We start from the raw sequence: 16179 nt of genomic DNA, 5'->3' as shown, positions 1-16179 counted from the left end.
AATCACGTTTCTATTTGTTCTGAGAGCTGTGAGCATGGGATCTTCATGAGGTTGGGCTTGTTGGATCTGGCTTGGGTAGAACTTGCTTTGCCATGATTTTTGGCAGCTTTGGTGGGCTTTTTTTTTTTTTGTGTGTGTAGGTTTCAGTTTCTACCCCTTTTGCTGTTAGGTAGGGATTTTCCATTTTCTTGTTTCAGTTCCATTTTAGGTTCTATTTTTGGTAGCAATTTGTTAGGAGGTTGAGAACTAGTGTTCCCCTATGTTTCTATTTGCTGGTTCTGCTTGATTGAATAGTTATGAATATTTTCCCATTTTTTGGGATGGGTGTTTAGGGTTTCTCACTATTATGCTAGCCATTTTTCCATATAGTGCTAGAACCCAAATATTATTAGATTTTTGAGGTTTTTGTATCCAAAAGTCAAATGGGTTTTAATTTCAAAATTTTTTAATTTTTGGGGTTTTTATCTCATTTTGTGTGCCACCCTATTTTATCAAGTTTTCTTGGAATGAGTTTGGTCGTGGACTTAGATCATTCATTGGATAGACCGTTATTGCACTTTTATGTTGCATTAGGATGCATGCTACATCTGTCCTCTCGAGTCTATTTTTGGGTGAGTGACTTTCTACTTTGTGTTTTCATCTAGTCCTTGTGTTATGATCTTTGTGATGGTGGTGTGCCACACACAAACTATGCGTACACGTACATTTTTCAGGTGACTTGCGAGGCCTGATATTTTGTGATACTTCTAGAACTTATGATCATTGGGGTTGGGTTGGGAATTTGCATGCCTATGAGCACTCATTATTGGATGAGCATGGGTAGGGTAGCATATGGAGGGGGCTTCTATCTCATAGCCTGACGCTCATTATGCCATAGGTTGGAAAAGGGAGCTTTAATTAAGTGATAACTAAAATAACACACTGGGTGATAATAAAACTTAAGATAATAAAAAGGTTTAGGATGTGCTCCTTGTATTGGGAATTTTGAGCTACCAATACTAGCTTGGTATTGTTGATGCCAAGCGACTCTTCATGATGTCAGCCCCTACTTAGTAGCTAATTGAGTGTCTGACAAGGACCTATAGTTTATGAATTGTCTATGTCTTGGATTCAATCATCATACTATTTGTCATGTGTGTTAGCCATGGATGTTGTACTTGCATGTGTTTTTAGTTGGATCATTATCTCCATTAGCACAACAAGAGTGGACCTACTGGTGCCACGTGGTTGGGAGGCGTAGCTACTCATACCACTACTAGGGACTAGTATACAGAGATGGTCTTTTGTCCTAGTGTGACTATTGCCGGATGTTTTCAGTTAGTGCTTCAAGTTCCAGAGTATGCTTTCTCATGATTTATGCTTTCATTGGGATGCTTGTATATCATGTTTAGATGAATATTAGATATTGACATATTTCCTTATTATGATGATTAACATATTATAGATGATGTTATCCATGTTTGTAGGATTATCTTATGCTTTACTTCTAGCATGTTAAATTTCCTTATGCTTGTGATTGTAGCATATTTTAGTAGTGATGTCCTTATATGATAGTACCAATGATCTGATCGGTAGCTTGGGATGTTACGCATAGGGGATGACTAGGGTCCACGATGGCCTTATGATGCTATTATGGTTGGGGGAACTGTGTACTTAGTTTGGTTGTTCTGCATATTGTGATTTTGTTTTTAGTTATTGTGATGTAGTTTTGAGTACACTGTAATATTACCTTCTATACTTTCCCTTCACTGATTATTATATGGTTAGATTGTATTTCCATCTTTCAATATTGTGTTCAAGTGTTTACACCTTGAATTATGGATCTGGTTCTCCCTAGTATGGAGGAGCTTCATCCCTTAGTTTTTTATCTTTTCATTTTATAGCTTGCTATTCTGGGATCTCATGTGAAATCATACATCCTCGCACAAGGATGCAAGATCTCATGTTGCATGTTGGGTTTCTTCACGTGGCCTTGGGAACTTTCTCACACAAAATCCAACACCAGTGTTGGGTGCTTTAGTTGTTTGGCCAAGCAATTCCTCTTGCTACATAGTGTACATCCTTGTGCAAAAGGAACTTTCTTGCGGGGCATGCTAAACATCTTCGTGCAAAAACTTGTCATTTTGTGGTCCTAACATAGAAAATAGGGGGCATCTCCATCAGTTTTTGGGGATCAATTTTTGGTGATTCTAATATGCTTTGGGTTTGCTTAAATTATCATGCTCAGACAGATCTGATATTCTTTGTATTGCTTTTATTTTGGATTTTAGTTTCCAGTTGTTTGTGTGTTAGTTCGGGTGGTGGTGTTTGGAGATTCATTGGTTGCTAGGATGGTGGTTAAGTCCTCCATTGCGATCTTTGTGATCCACGTATGATTTTTTCATGTGCACTCATACTTGTTCAAAAAAAAAAATCTGGGCTTGTATTTCATCCTTGTTCCAAGGATCTTCGGGCAGGGTATTATAAGATTCATAGATAGTAAAATCAAATAAAAAACAAAAAAATATGATAAAGAGACCTATCACCTTCTATTCAATATGAGTATGATGCTCTCATAATTTTAAATCTTTTAAGTTACTATAGACACTATTAAATTAAAGGATTTAGTATGAATGTAATTCAATCTTCTTCTTTTTGGTATTTTGATGCAATATAAGAATGATTAATCTAGATGAATGATAATGATGCAAATAATCTAAATGAACTAAATAATAATAATTATTCTCAAAAGGTAATGCACAATATCTCTAGAGTAAATTCAACATGGTAACTTTACTCTTCCATCGCACATAAGAAATGAGAGTTTGGAGCCCTCGATTTATAGGTTTAAGGATGATTTTGAATAATACACTTCCAATTGATTAGATACCTTAGAGGATGGAAGCACAAATCACTTTCCTAATTTGGACTCATACGAGAGCTAACTAATCCATTTGCTATACATATCTGAGTCAACAACTTCTCTTCTTATAGAAATAATGCAAAGGTTCACCTAACTTGCCTCTCCGATTTATAAGATTTTTCCCAAGGAAAAGAATAAAAATGCCAAGATCTACAAGTTGAATTGATAACATAGGAGAGATAAAATAATGTGATCAAATAAATATCTCTATATTGATCAAATGAGTAGATAATCAAATGATGAGATGTAATGTAGATATGCCTCAATATAGGCAATGCAAGATGACTAGGAGTTATGCAAGTGATAATAATAATAACAACTAAGCATATGTACACCAAAGGTGGATTATCCTTCACTATGCATGAAATTATGTGCACCAACAAGAGAATAAGAACACAAGGGTCTATCACAAAAAGAGAGGTGTGAGACAACATGTGCTCAAATAAAGTGCAACTCTCCTACGTGTCTACATGAAAACAAATATAAAAATACTTTATCCTAAGTAAACTTAAGTGAAATGTAATTAGTAATATTTAATTATACCAACACCCCTCTACCCCTTGAGTGAAACTTAGGGAAATGAACTTAATCTTACAAAAGCTTTATATTCAATTGATAGCAAAGGGGAGACAAAATATGATCAAATAAATAATTCAATATTGATCAAATGAGTTGATAATTAGATGATGAGATGTAATGTAGATATGCTTCAATATAGGCAATGTAAGATGACTAGGAGTTATGCAAGTGATAATATTAATAAAAACTAAGCATATGTACACCAAAGGTGGATTATCCTCCACTATGCATGAAATTATATGCACCAATGAGAGGATAAGAACACAAAGGGCTATCACAAAAAGAGAGGTGTAAGACAACATGTGCTCAAATAAAGTGCAAAATCCTACGTGTCTACAAGAAAACTAATATAAAAATGCTTTATCCTAAGTAAAATTAAGTAAAGTGTAATTGGTAATATTTAATTATACCAACACTCCTCCACCCCTTGAGTGCAACTTAGGGAAATGCACTTAAGCTTACAAAATCTTGATGAAAATGTAAGATGGGTCTCAACTACAAGGCCATGTTAGGGACCCATGTACAAACTCCAAGTGCAAAAGGTATGTAATACAATCTCTCATAAAGAGAAGAAATAGGGAAAACCTCATGGGAAAAAATTTCCCCAAAAATAGATGACAAATAAAGGTAAAATGCATGCATGGGTGGAGTAATCAAGACCCCCTCTTATGATATACATCATGTATATACAATATAGAATCCCTCCATAGGAAGGAAACAAGGATAAATGAAATCCTCCCCATAGTGAATGATGTATTGCAAGTATGGTGAGTTCTTGAAGACCAAAGATGGTCCAATGCCTAAAAATAACATTTCTCCTCATAAGAAGAAGATATAGAAAATATAAGTGGAAGAAGGCTTCCCATTGTGGATAGGAAGAAGGAATGAGAATTCAAATAAAGTATGATATCTCTAAAGTCCGATGATGTGTTTCCATGTCCTTGGTTGATGAATATGCTATGAACCAATTAGGATCAAGCCCAATGGAAGAAGGTGACAAGAAAGGAACCAATGGTAATAGATCCATGTAAGAATATGGTTTAAACTCTAAAGAAAATGATGTCTCCTCAAATGAAGAAGTAGGAAGAGAAGCAAAGAAGCCACCCCCCCTCCCACAATGTAGAATGTAATAAACCCATGATAGATGCTACTAGAATGAAGTTACACCAATAATATTGAATGATGTTAGTCCCTTTAGGAAGAAATTGTTCCATAGGGGTATCCAAGAATCTTCCCCAATTAGTAGGAAGAACTTAAAAAATGTAGGATGTCTTAGGAAACTAAATAGGAATCTCTAACACATGAGTATGATCAACCATATAATGTGACATATCAAATGAAGTTTAAGATTCATCAAAAGAAACCTTTGAAGATGCAATTATCTTCCCTAAAGTGAAAGAGACCTCCTTCAAATGTTGTACCAAAGGATCCATAACCATGTCAAACTGAAAAGAATGATCTAGTGAAGAATGTGTTGGCTCCTCATTGATAGGGTTTTAATCACTTTTTTGAATGTGGACTATACCTAGGATTTAGCTAAAAACCATGACAAGTATATCTTGACATACCAATAGGACCAATTGACATGATAATATAGTCTTCTTCCCTTTGAACTCTATAAAATTTAGGCAGGTGTACTTGGGATTAATCTCTTTTCCTATCAAAATATACTTCCATTTGTATCCAAAAATAAAGAAGATGTAAGCCCTTGAATCTTCTAACTATGGTATAACCAACATAATTAAGAACAACTAATATATTATATCTGATGATCTCCAAGTCAAGTATGGGAAAATTCCTTCAGATCCATAATTCAACATAAAGTAAAAATTTTCTTGATTAAAGATTTTGATACTATGAAAGCCTAGCACTTTTCTCAAAATTATAATGTGACAAATGTTTTATCCATTGGGATTTTACTTATAAACTTGACATTATAACCTTAAATCTACTCCTTCACTTTGTGAAATAAGATCAATACAGAACTCAGATCTCATACTTATCAAAATATTTTCATGAAACCCTTCAATTCTCTCATAACACATTAAGCATTTACTTGATCAATTTGATTAATAGAAAATTTGAGATGGGATATAATTTTGAATGAATTATAACTAAAATTAAATTTACTTGCTATTGAACCAAATAAAATTAAAGAGCAATATGAAAAGAGAAAAGATCCAAATTGAGCAATTGTAATGCCCTTCCCAAAGATCCCATGAACACACACATGAAACAGGCACTGGATAACTTTTTTATTAAGACAAGTTACTTAACAACATAAAGTAACCAAGTACAATAATGAAACATCAAGACAAGGTGATGAGAATAGGGAACATGGCAAGAATCACATATTCATCTATACTAGCGGAAGCCTTTCAACTACTTCCCAAGATCTCCAAGCTTAACTGCAACTCACAAACCAAAGTTAACACAAATCATGAGAATATATCAAGTGGATGTTCTCTTTCAAACCCAAGGTAAAAGCTCCTATCATGGTTAGACAACAAGTCCATTTCCACCAGTCATATCATAATCCTAAAATACAAGCAGAGACCAACAATGGTCATACATAGGATGGGGGCTCAAAGTTAAAACCACTCATCTAGTAAACACCACGCTGAAAGATAAATGCTGACCCCTAAAGTTTGGCTAAGTCTGAAATCCCAAAACCCTGAAATTTGGCTAAGTCTAAATTTCTGAAGCCCTAAAATTTCTTATAATATTTATCTTAACTTGGAGAGGTCTAGAACCTATCTCAAATGAATCATCACATATATTAAAATATATCTTAAGTATGTCAACTTATAATTAAATGACATATTTTAAACCCCATAGAAAATCTGCTAAACTAGGAAGGTGTGCAACCCAAAAGGGTACTCAAAACATCCTTCAACTCTCAACCAAAAAGTCTAGAGATACCTATTATTTTCTTGAGTAGGTTTTTGCAAGAAATTAGGTGACACTTTACAATAGCCAAAAAATATTTCTTACTATAGCTAGGTGATACTTTTTTCCTAGGAAATACTTTTCACTATAGCTAGGTGATATTTTTTTCTCAGGTGATACTTTTCACTATAGCTAGGCAATAATTCTCAGTATGGCTAGGGGATACTTCACCAGTATTGTATGATATTTTTCACTACTATGGTGTGATAATTTTTTGTATCACCCAATGCTTAACAAATATCACCTTGGTTCAAAACCAATAAGAAAAATGACAAATCTAGAAGGCAAACAAGGGAAGAAACTCCACACCTTGGAGTGCCAAAACCACTGTAGTCAAGGATCTGTCACTCAAAAGCATGAAACAAAAAACACCATGCAAAAGGGAGTAGAAAACATCTATCCATATAATCCATAATAACATATGAAGGAACATGTAGAAAGAAACATCACAATGTACATACATGGTTCATAAATTAAACATCAGATGAAGGAAGAACATAACATCAAAGCACCAACACAACTAAAACTCGTGCATGGTTCCTTCAAATCATAATAATGTCATGAGACCTCAAAGGCCCTAGCCAACCCCCATGCGTAACATCCCAAACTGCCAACTAGATAGTCAGAGCTGTCTTATGAGGGAGTTACTACTATGTAACTAACATTATAAGAACAAGAAGATCTAACGTGCTAATCCATCAAAATATAGATACTCCAACTAGTAGTGAATCACATCATCTAACCATATGCTAAAAATCATAATAAGGGAGTGCATCAAATGAAACTAACAACCTCTAACATGATATCCAAGAATTCCAATTAAAGCATAAATCACAAGGAAACATACTCCAAAAACTTGGAATACCAAGTGAACATCAAGCATTGGTCTCAACTAGAAATAGACCATCTCAGTACATCAATCCCCAATAGTGGTATAGGTAGTTACACCTCCCAACCATGTGGAACTTGTAGGTCCACTCCCACTGTGCTAATGGAGATAATAATCCAGTGACAACACATAAAGCAAATGTTCATGGCTAAAGCTCACACTAGATAGTAAAGATGATTGAAACCAAGATCATGAGACAATGCAAGTATATCAGGTCTTGTTCAATCACTGTACGGGTCAACTATTTAGGGGTTCACTAGAGGGTAAGTAGCTTTGCATTGAGTAGCCCAAGTTAGTATCAACAACATCAACTTTCCTTGGGAGATGCACATCTCGTGTCCTCAAAATTAACTGGGTGCTCACATAACATTTGATTATATTAAATTCATTGTCTAGTAAATTATTTAGTTATCACTTGTTCCAAAATTCTTCATGGCAACCCTCTCGGAAATAGTCACTAGGTTGTTAGAGAAGCCCCTCCATGCTATCCTACATACCCATGCTCATGACACAATGAGTGCTTGTAGGCATGCATATTCCTAACCCAACCCCAATGAAAATAACTCAACCAAATACAACCGGGAGTTCAGGCCTCACAAGCACCCAAAAAATGCACATGCACGTGCTTGTGTATGGTGTACCAACAACACAAAGATCATAAAACAAAGGCTGGATGAGAACACAAGCAGAATAACACTCAATTGAATACAAGCTAGGGAGTACAAATTCTACATGAATCCTAATGAACAATAAAACCATACACCATGAAATCACACAACCAGGCTCAATCTGGGAGTATGGAATCTACACAAATCTCAATGATGTAAACAAACCATACACCATGAACTCACTCAACCAATCTCAATTCAAGAGTATAGATTATACACGAATCTTAGTGACCATGAAATAACAACATTGATGAGAACAATAACACTAGATATAAAGTCACTTAACTGAACACAAGATCGGGAGTACAGATGTGACATGCATCCCAATACAAACAAAAAGATGAAATAGTGGTCAAATTGACATCCTATGGATAATATAAATCCACGACCAACACTATGTCAAGAAAACTCGAGAAAACTAGGTGGTACACAAATCAAGGCAAAAACCTCAAAACTTAAAAAATTTGAAATGAAAACTCATTGTATCTTAGGGCACAAAAGCCACAAATATCTTGGTTTGGAGTTCGTATGCAAAAATGACTAGCATAACAATTGAAACCCCCAAACCCCCCATCATGAAAAATAGGGAAATTCTCATACCCACCCAATCAGGTAGAGCTAAGATATAGAAATGGAGGGAAACACTAGTTCTCAACCTCCTAACAAATGACTACCAAAAAATGAAGCAAAAACAAAGCAAAACCAATAAAAATGAAGAGCCCTACATCATAGCCAAAAGGGAAATATAGAAAAATGAGCAATAAAATAAAAAACCTAGAAAAAATGCCAAAAGTCACGACAATCCAAGGTCTCCCCTAGTTGGATCTAGTGAGACCGATCCTGTGATGATCCCATGCCCATAGCTCCCACAATGAATAAAACAATATTTCCTCATGAAGAGGATTTATAATTTGTTCTCAAATTTCTATTTCAAAAAGTGTGAAGTGAGAAACAAAATTCCTTTTTGGATAATTATTAACTTTTCAAGTGAATAATGGATTAGGGTAAATAATCATGTCACCTAGTTAAACCCTAAATCCACCCGAACAAAAAAGGATATTCTAAGTAATTGGAAGTCAACTACAAAAAAGTTGCCAAGAATAAAATAAAATAAGATAAAGCCCAAAATTCCCTTAAACCAATATCATAGAATTCCTTAGCAACTTTTGTGACAATTACAAACCTCTAAAAGCACAGACAGGCTCACGAGTCTAATCACATAATACAAATGAGTCTAGATTTATTAAATCACTAGAGGGTTTAATTTAATGAATTAAATAGGATACATCGACTATATAGGGACAAAATTGGTTAAATATGAACACTTGAATCACTAACTCCATATGTCACTACCAGGGATATAAATCATGCACATTAAAATGCACAATCAAGTGCAATTGCATATAATAACATAGCTGAAGCAATAAATGCTTTAAATAACCTAATTAAACCATTTATTTAACTATACTAAATTAATCCATTTACACCACTCAATTTTGCATAATGCATCACAAAGAAAGAATGAAGTAAATAACTATAACATTAACTCCAATATATAAACATAATCAAAGGATATGTCCATATACTAGATAACTAGATATCATTATAAAACATACTATCATCTTAGAAAAAAATCACCATGTAGATATGATTAACTGAACAACATAGTAATCTAACATGGACAATTCATTTTTCAAATTATATAAGCATTTAATAATGGTTGATTAAGAAACATAAAAAGGCACTTAAAATACAGAATTGAACATTGTCAAATACATGACTAACCACTACTACATGAACCTAGTCCAGTTTAGCAAGATAATAATACACAATGCAATTTCTACACACATCTCAGAGTAATCATGGAACAAAATCATGATACCACATCAATCATGGTAACTGTATATGAGAAATATGTTAGCAAAGGAATACTAATCTATTAAAAGAACAAAGCATTAACTAACAAAATTACTATAACATATAAGAGAGACCAAAAGAGAAACCCTCAAATGAGAATATGAGCCATGGAATGGCTCTCTCAATGAGATTATTCTCTTGATGTATGGATGAGTCTAATGGATTAGTTTGGTAGGATTATGAGATGTATGCTCAAGCTTCAAACTAGCTTCAATGGAGATTTTTGGTGTGGATGTATGAGATTGGTATAAAACTTGGTCTTAAAATGGCATTATAACTTTAGCTCAAAAGTTGTGATGAAATGGCTTGGGAGGGGATTCAATTTATAGGCTAAGGGCTTGAGGGATGGAGGGTTAAGATGCAAGGAGAGATGAAAACTTAATGAGGGCTAGGATGCACTCAAAGGGGAGCACATGGATTGTGCTTGTTTAGCACCAATCAGGGAGTGACACATGTCATAGGGTGAGTGGATGGAGGAAAGGGAAAGGATGAGTCAACAAAGGAGGCTCAAGGGATAATATCTTCATAAAGACCCATCATTATGGCTTGTAAGAGCTTGTAAGAGTCTTTATGGCTTTTGTAAGAGCATTCATTTTTGGGTGGTTGGGATATTTTGGAGGGAGTTGAGATTGTTGACTTTCCTTGGCTTAGGAAAGTCTTAAGCTTGCTTAGGAAATGTGATAACATTAGGGGGTGGATTAGGCTTGGGTTTAGGATTAGATTAGGGATGTTAGAGATTTGCAAGTGGATGGAATTCATGAGGGTGGGTGAGTTAGTGACTAAGCTTGGTTAGTATGGGTGGATGGGGTAGATTAGGCTAAAAAGAGGGTTTAGGGATAAGTTAGGGGTTTTTAGATTTGAGGGTTTTATTTATCAAATAGATTTATTTGATAAATGGGGATTTTAGAATTAGATAGAAGAAAAAGATTTAATTGATAAATAATAGGTTATTTGATTTATCAATTAGGACTATAGATGATTAATTAAATTAATCATCTAGGGGATGGCAAATGATTAATTAAATAGGAATTTAATTAATGATGCCTTTAGAGATAACTAAATAGGATTATCAAAGCGGTGTAATCAAATTTAGGTGTCTACAGTAACCACTGGCAAAAACCTCAATGAAACCATAAAACACATCATAATCTCATAAATCAACCATAAGCATAATCAAAGTAAAAAATACAATAACATAAATCAAATCAGCTCATGGTTGTAGACCACTCATGGTCCCAATCATGATCACTTAACAAGGAAAGATCAATAAGGTTTCATCCATTAGGATGACTTACAAAAATCAAATGGGAGAGTCACTACATCAATTCCAATGACTTTTTTAGTTGTATTAATTGCTTGAAATAATACAATTAGAGCATCAATTCTATGAAATAAGATAGCTCATAATGGATTTGAACTATTATAACTTTATTCTTTCCATTTCATGATCAGAAACAAAGTAAAAATACACAATATTAAACATACTTAAGATGAGAATATTACATTCATTAGCTTCAAAAAACTTAGACCTTTCTTCCAAGCCTTGGAAATTCCTTTGTAGACAAGGATTACAACAATCTTCAGGCTGGATGAAAAATGGTACATGTTACACTTCTATTAGACATAAGACTTGTTACATATAAGACAAAACAACATAAAAGAGTATTGGAGATAGTTCCCAAAATTGAACAATTGGCAGCATGGATGTTCAAGATTAGTTCTCTATTTGTATTGTAGGAATATCCATAGCGAGTGATCTACAAAAGTAAGATATCATATTCTGATGACTATCCTCTCTCTTTCAGATCTTCATGATTTGTTCCAATTCTATTTACTAACTATCTCTAGTAGGCAAAGCCTCTATCTCTATTACAACTCCCCAAATAAAAATGTCATTTTCCTTATCTGGTCATGTAGCGTCTTTAACCATATCTAGTTCATTTAGACTTTTTTTCACCTGGCATCTATAATGGTCCTTGTATCAACAATAATCTATTCATGTCCATCTTAGCTTTATACAATGCATCAACAACCTCATATAAAACTAATACATCAACATCTGCATTAAAAAATGAGACAACTTTCTCATTATTCAAAATTTGAATAATAGATAAGGACCATTCCTACCACTCTTTTAGGCTTCCATTAATATCAAATATAGGGGAAACAAAATCTCAGATACCATCAAAAAGAATTTGTATTTTATTCTGTACTATTTTCAATTTACTAGTAAAGAAACCATATAGCTCTTTTATCTTGCTAAGCATTTTCTTTGTAGTAAGAATTTCTCTTGGCAACTCCTTTTGAGCTATTATTGGAATTAACTTGTCAAAGAATTGGGAATAAGGACCCCACTAATTAAAAAAAGGAGTTAACAAATATAATGCCTCTGAACACTAGTGCCCTTTACTTCAGAGAGATATGAAAATGTTATGGATATTCTAAGAGATATTCTAAAAAATCCTAGATCCCTTAGATGTTAGAATAAACTTTACTAAAAAACACTGAAGCTCGATAATAACATAGTCAGTTTACACTAGTAAATGGTGTAACTCGACATTGAAATAACTCGGCAATTGATTAACATCAAAGTCTTAAGATATCATCTGTGATTAATCTTACTTAACTTAGTTGAATACACATAAAATAAATAACATGAACATAAGTGACACCAAGATTTAACGTGGAAACCCAATTTGGGAAAAAAACACCAATTGTAACTAGTTACTAATTTTCACTCTTTTGAAGTGAGCCCTGTTAGTAGTCAACCTTGTTAAAGGTTACAAGCAACACTATTAGGTGTGACTCTATTAGCGGATTTAATCACCTAGTTAGGAGTGGCCTTGTTAGAGGTTTTTAGACACTTCAATCTAGAAATGCCACCTTGTTAGACAATTTACAAATAACTGTTAAGCCAACTATGTTAAGAGATTTAGATCACTAATACATGGTGAACCCACAATAATGGGTTCCACTTTTGTGGGATGAAGAAAATTTGAAAACTTTGCAAAATGTGCTTATTGAATTTATCATCTGTTCATGCAAACATTGTAAGCATGTTCGCAGTGAACATAGTGTTCACTATGAACAAAATTTACATTTATTAGGCATGTTCACTGTGAACATACCTAATTAATATGTTCACTGTGAACATATTTTACGACAACTATTATGTTTTTAAATGTCATTTTCATAATTTCATTGTTCATTTTTACGGCCCGTTGATTTTGACTTATACATTGGAGCAAACGTGCTTGACTGGTTAGCGTGACCCATCATTCTCCTCTAGATTCTTGTCATTGCACTATTTCAGGTATGTCTATATGTTATTATTTGAATGTTTTTAATGTTTTCAAAGAATATTTTAATGTTAATTTAATATTTTTATTGTTAATTTATGTTACTTAATTCTATTAATTTAACATTTATAATTTTTTTTGTATATGTTTGTTATACATATTAGATGAATATTAATATAGCATTAGAAAAAAAATTTAGAAAAAAATTCGTGTTAAATTAGATAAATATTATTATGCATATAAGGTTTCTACTTAACACATTTAATAAATATTCTTTGTTTCCATTTCACATATCAAGGTTTACTAGTTTAATATAAGTTATCATATTTAAATGATTTGACTATGATTGCAGATGGGTTACAATAAAGTTGGGGTTTAAGGGTTAAAAATAAATCTAATTTATGGTCTAACTATGATGTACTTGTAGGTTGCACTAATTGTGATCTTTAAGGGTTTAACTATGATATATGTTTCCAAGTGATCACTCTTTTTATACCAATAAATTATCATCACCTATATACAGATTCTTAAATATTAATGTGAAACTCTTACACATACACAGGTTTCAATTCTTTGAATACTCTTGATTTGTCAAGTATAACTTTGATGTCTTTTGATATCAAGTATTTTCGATCTTCGAGGACTCTATAATTGTTTTGGTTAGAACTTAGCTAATAAAGTGAAATTATTTAAACATATCGTGATCATTATAAAATAAGGAAATAAAAATAACACATAAAAATCTTACATATATAACCATTGAGACCTTTCCTCTAATATATAAATTTATATTACAATTATATAAATCAAATGAGAATTAAAGCCATCAAGGACACATACTGGAGAAAGTTACACGAACCTCAAAGTCAGAGTGTGAGGCCTTGCCCCGACCCATCATAGCATAGTGATAATTTATTATTATTTTGATACTCATGATTCGAGATGTCGAGACACTACTTGATGCTTTGAACATATTATATTATTTCATGTTGTGTGATGCTTACTTTCAGATATTTGAGTTCATCATTTAATGATTTATGAACATGTATGTTGGTGAAGTAAGTAAATGCAGGATTAACACTTTGATTTTGAAATTTTAATGATTAAGAATATGGGTAGGACAAGAGAAACCCTGATTGATTGAAAGATGTATGTTTTAATTTATGTGATTCCTTGATACGTATATACATATGTGCATGTGATTTTATGGCGCTATTGATGCGTGCATTGAGTGTGCAAGATATTTTAGCCGAGAAACCCGACGAAGGAACATAACTGATCCCTATGTGCCATTTGTGGAACCTTGTTTTTTGTAACTTAATTGTATTGTAAGATGTATGAATGTATCTTTTTGTGTTCAGTAAATGTGAATGTTTCGTAACTGTGTCATTATAGAGTCACTTGAGACTCGTATATTTTCATCTGCATTCCAGCATGCTAGTTAGGGTTAACTGTGTAACCTTTGAACCTAAGTCAAACTAAGTTAGTGACCTTTTTACTAATTTGTTTCTTAATTGAGTTTAGTTACCCCTAATCTAGATTAGTGCTTAATATGCATTTTGGAGTTGTTAGATGTTCCTAAATTTTCCTAGCATTTGTTTGGTCCGAAATCATTTCTTAAGGCCTTAAAACATGAAATATTTATACCCAAGGGGTATGGGTATGGGTTGGGGGCATTTTTCGCCCCCTAAGCCCCTTTTGTTGACTTTTGAGGTCACTCAAAAAGTCTATTTTTGCCTTTGTGCGAAAATTTGAAGTTGTTAACATGAGTTGAATAACCTCAACTCCACTTAGAAGTTAACCTTAGGTTTGGTTGAGTTAGAAACTTCTAGATTTTTAGGTGAGTGGGGGAAGTTATTGCCCTTTTTGGAGTAGTTTTGGTTGTTACCCAATCTCTACTTTTAGAGAGGAGTCTTGGAAGATTGAAGGCAAGGAAGGAAAAGCTCTTCTAAATTTGTTCATTTTACCATAACCTCTTTGTGAAGGTAGGATTTCTTCATCTCCTTATTCATGTTGTTCATGTTTCTCATGATGTTTCATGCTTGGTTCATGCTTATGCTATTGTGTTGTTTATTGGTATGCTTGTATGTATGTTGGGTATGCTTGGGAAGAATTGAAACCATGTTTTCTTGAATGTTTTTCTTTCATGTTTTTGTTTGAATTTTGAAGTTTTCTTGTATGGGTGTTTTGGAATTACTCACCCTTGGATAGGGCAGAAGTGGCCAATTTTGAGAAAGGTATTCAATTGGACTCCAATAGTGTAGAGTCTCTTCTTAGGATGAGAAGAGGGAGAGAGGGTAGGGTGTTATGGGCCCCTACCTGTTAGCACAAACCACGTATGAGTTTTGGCATGTAAGAATAGAAGAACAAAAGTTCTTGAGTTATAGCCTCGATTGGGCACCTATTTTGGTGTTGTGTCTGACATCTCCTGTTGAAAAAATCCATCTTTCCCTAGTTTTGATTCAAATGTGAATCCTATAGTGAAAACCTAGTATGGATATGAATGTCTGATTTAGTTTCTTGTTATGTTGTTTTTTCACCTGGTCAGCTTTCATTCCCTCCACGATCTTAGCAATGTATTGTAGAAAATGATATGGATCCCTTGATAAGGGTCATGAAGGAAATTTAATTGGATTGTTGTAATTTCAGGATTGTAATCCTAAGTAAATTGTATTTAAAAACTTTGTTGTAATGGCAACAACGCTGAGTTTTCTTCTTGGTTCTTTCCCGATGGAGCCTTTGAATTAGGTTGTCAATAAAATAGTGATTGAGTATTATTGCTTCTTATGAGATTTTTTGTATTTTTTGGTTATATGGATGTATAACAAAAATAAGATGAAATGATGATGTTTAATTAGGCCAAAATTCAATTTTCATATATGTTGAGATGAAAATTATGTTATGCACGTAGATTCAATTTCATGATTGTTGAAAACAAAAATCAATCTTGCATTGTTGTTAAATTGGATCATTCAA

This window comes from Cupressus sempervirens, chromosome 8 (assembly GCF_028749045.1).
Source record: "Cupressus sempervirens isolate cs-2001-9-10 chromosome 8, ASM2874904v1, whole genome shotgun sequence".
Classification (NCBI taxonomy): Eukaryota; Viridiplantae; Streptophyta; class Pinopsida; order Cupressales; family Cupressaceae; genus Cupressus; species Cupressus sempervirens.
The sequence above is the reverse complement of the archived record's forward strand: the minus strand, read 5'-3'. Positions refer to the sequence as shown.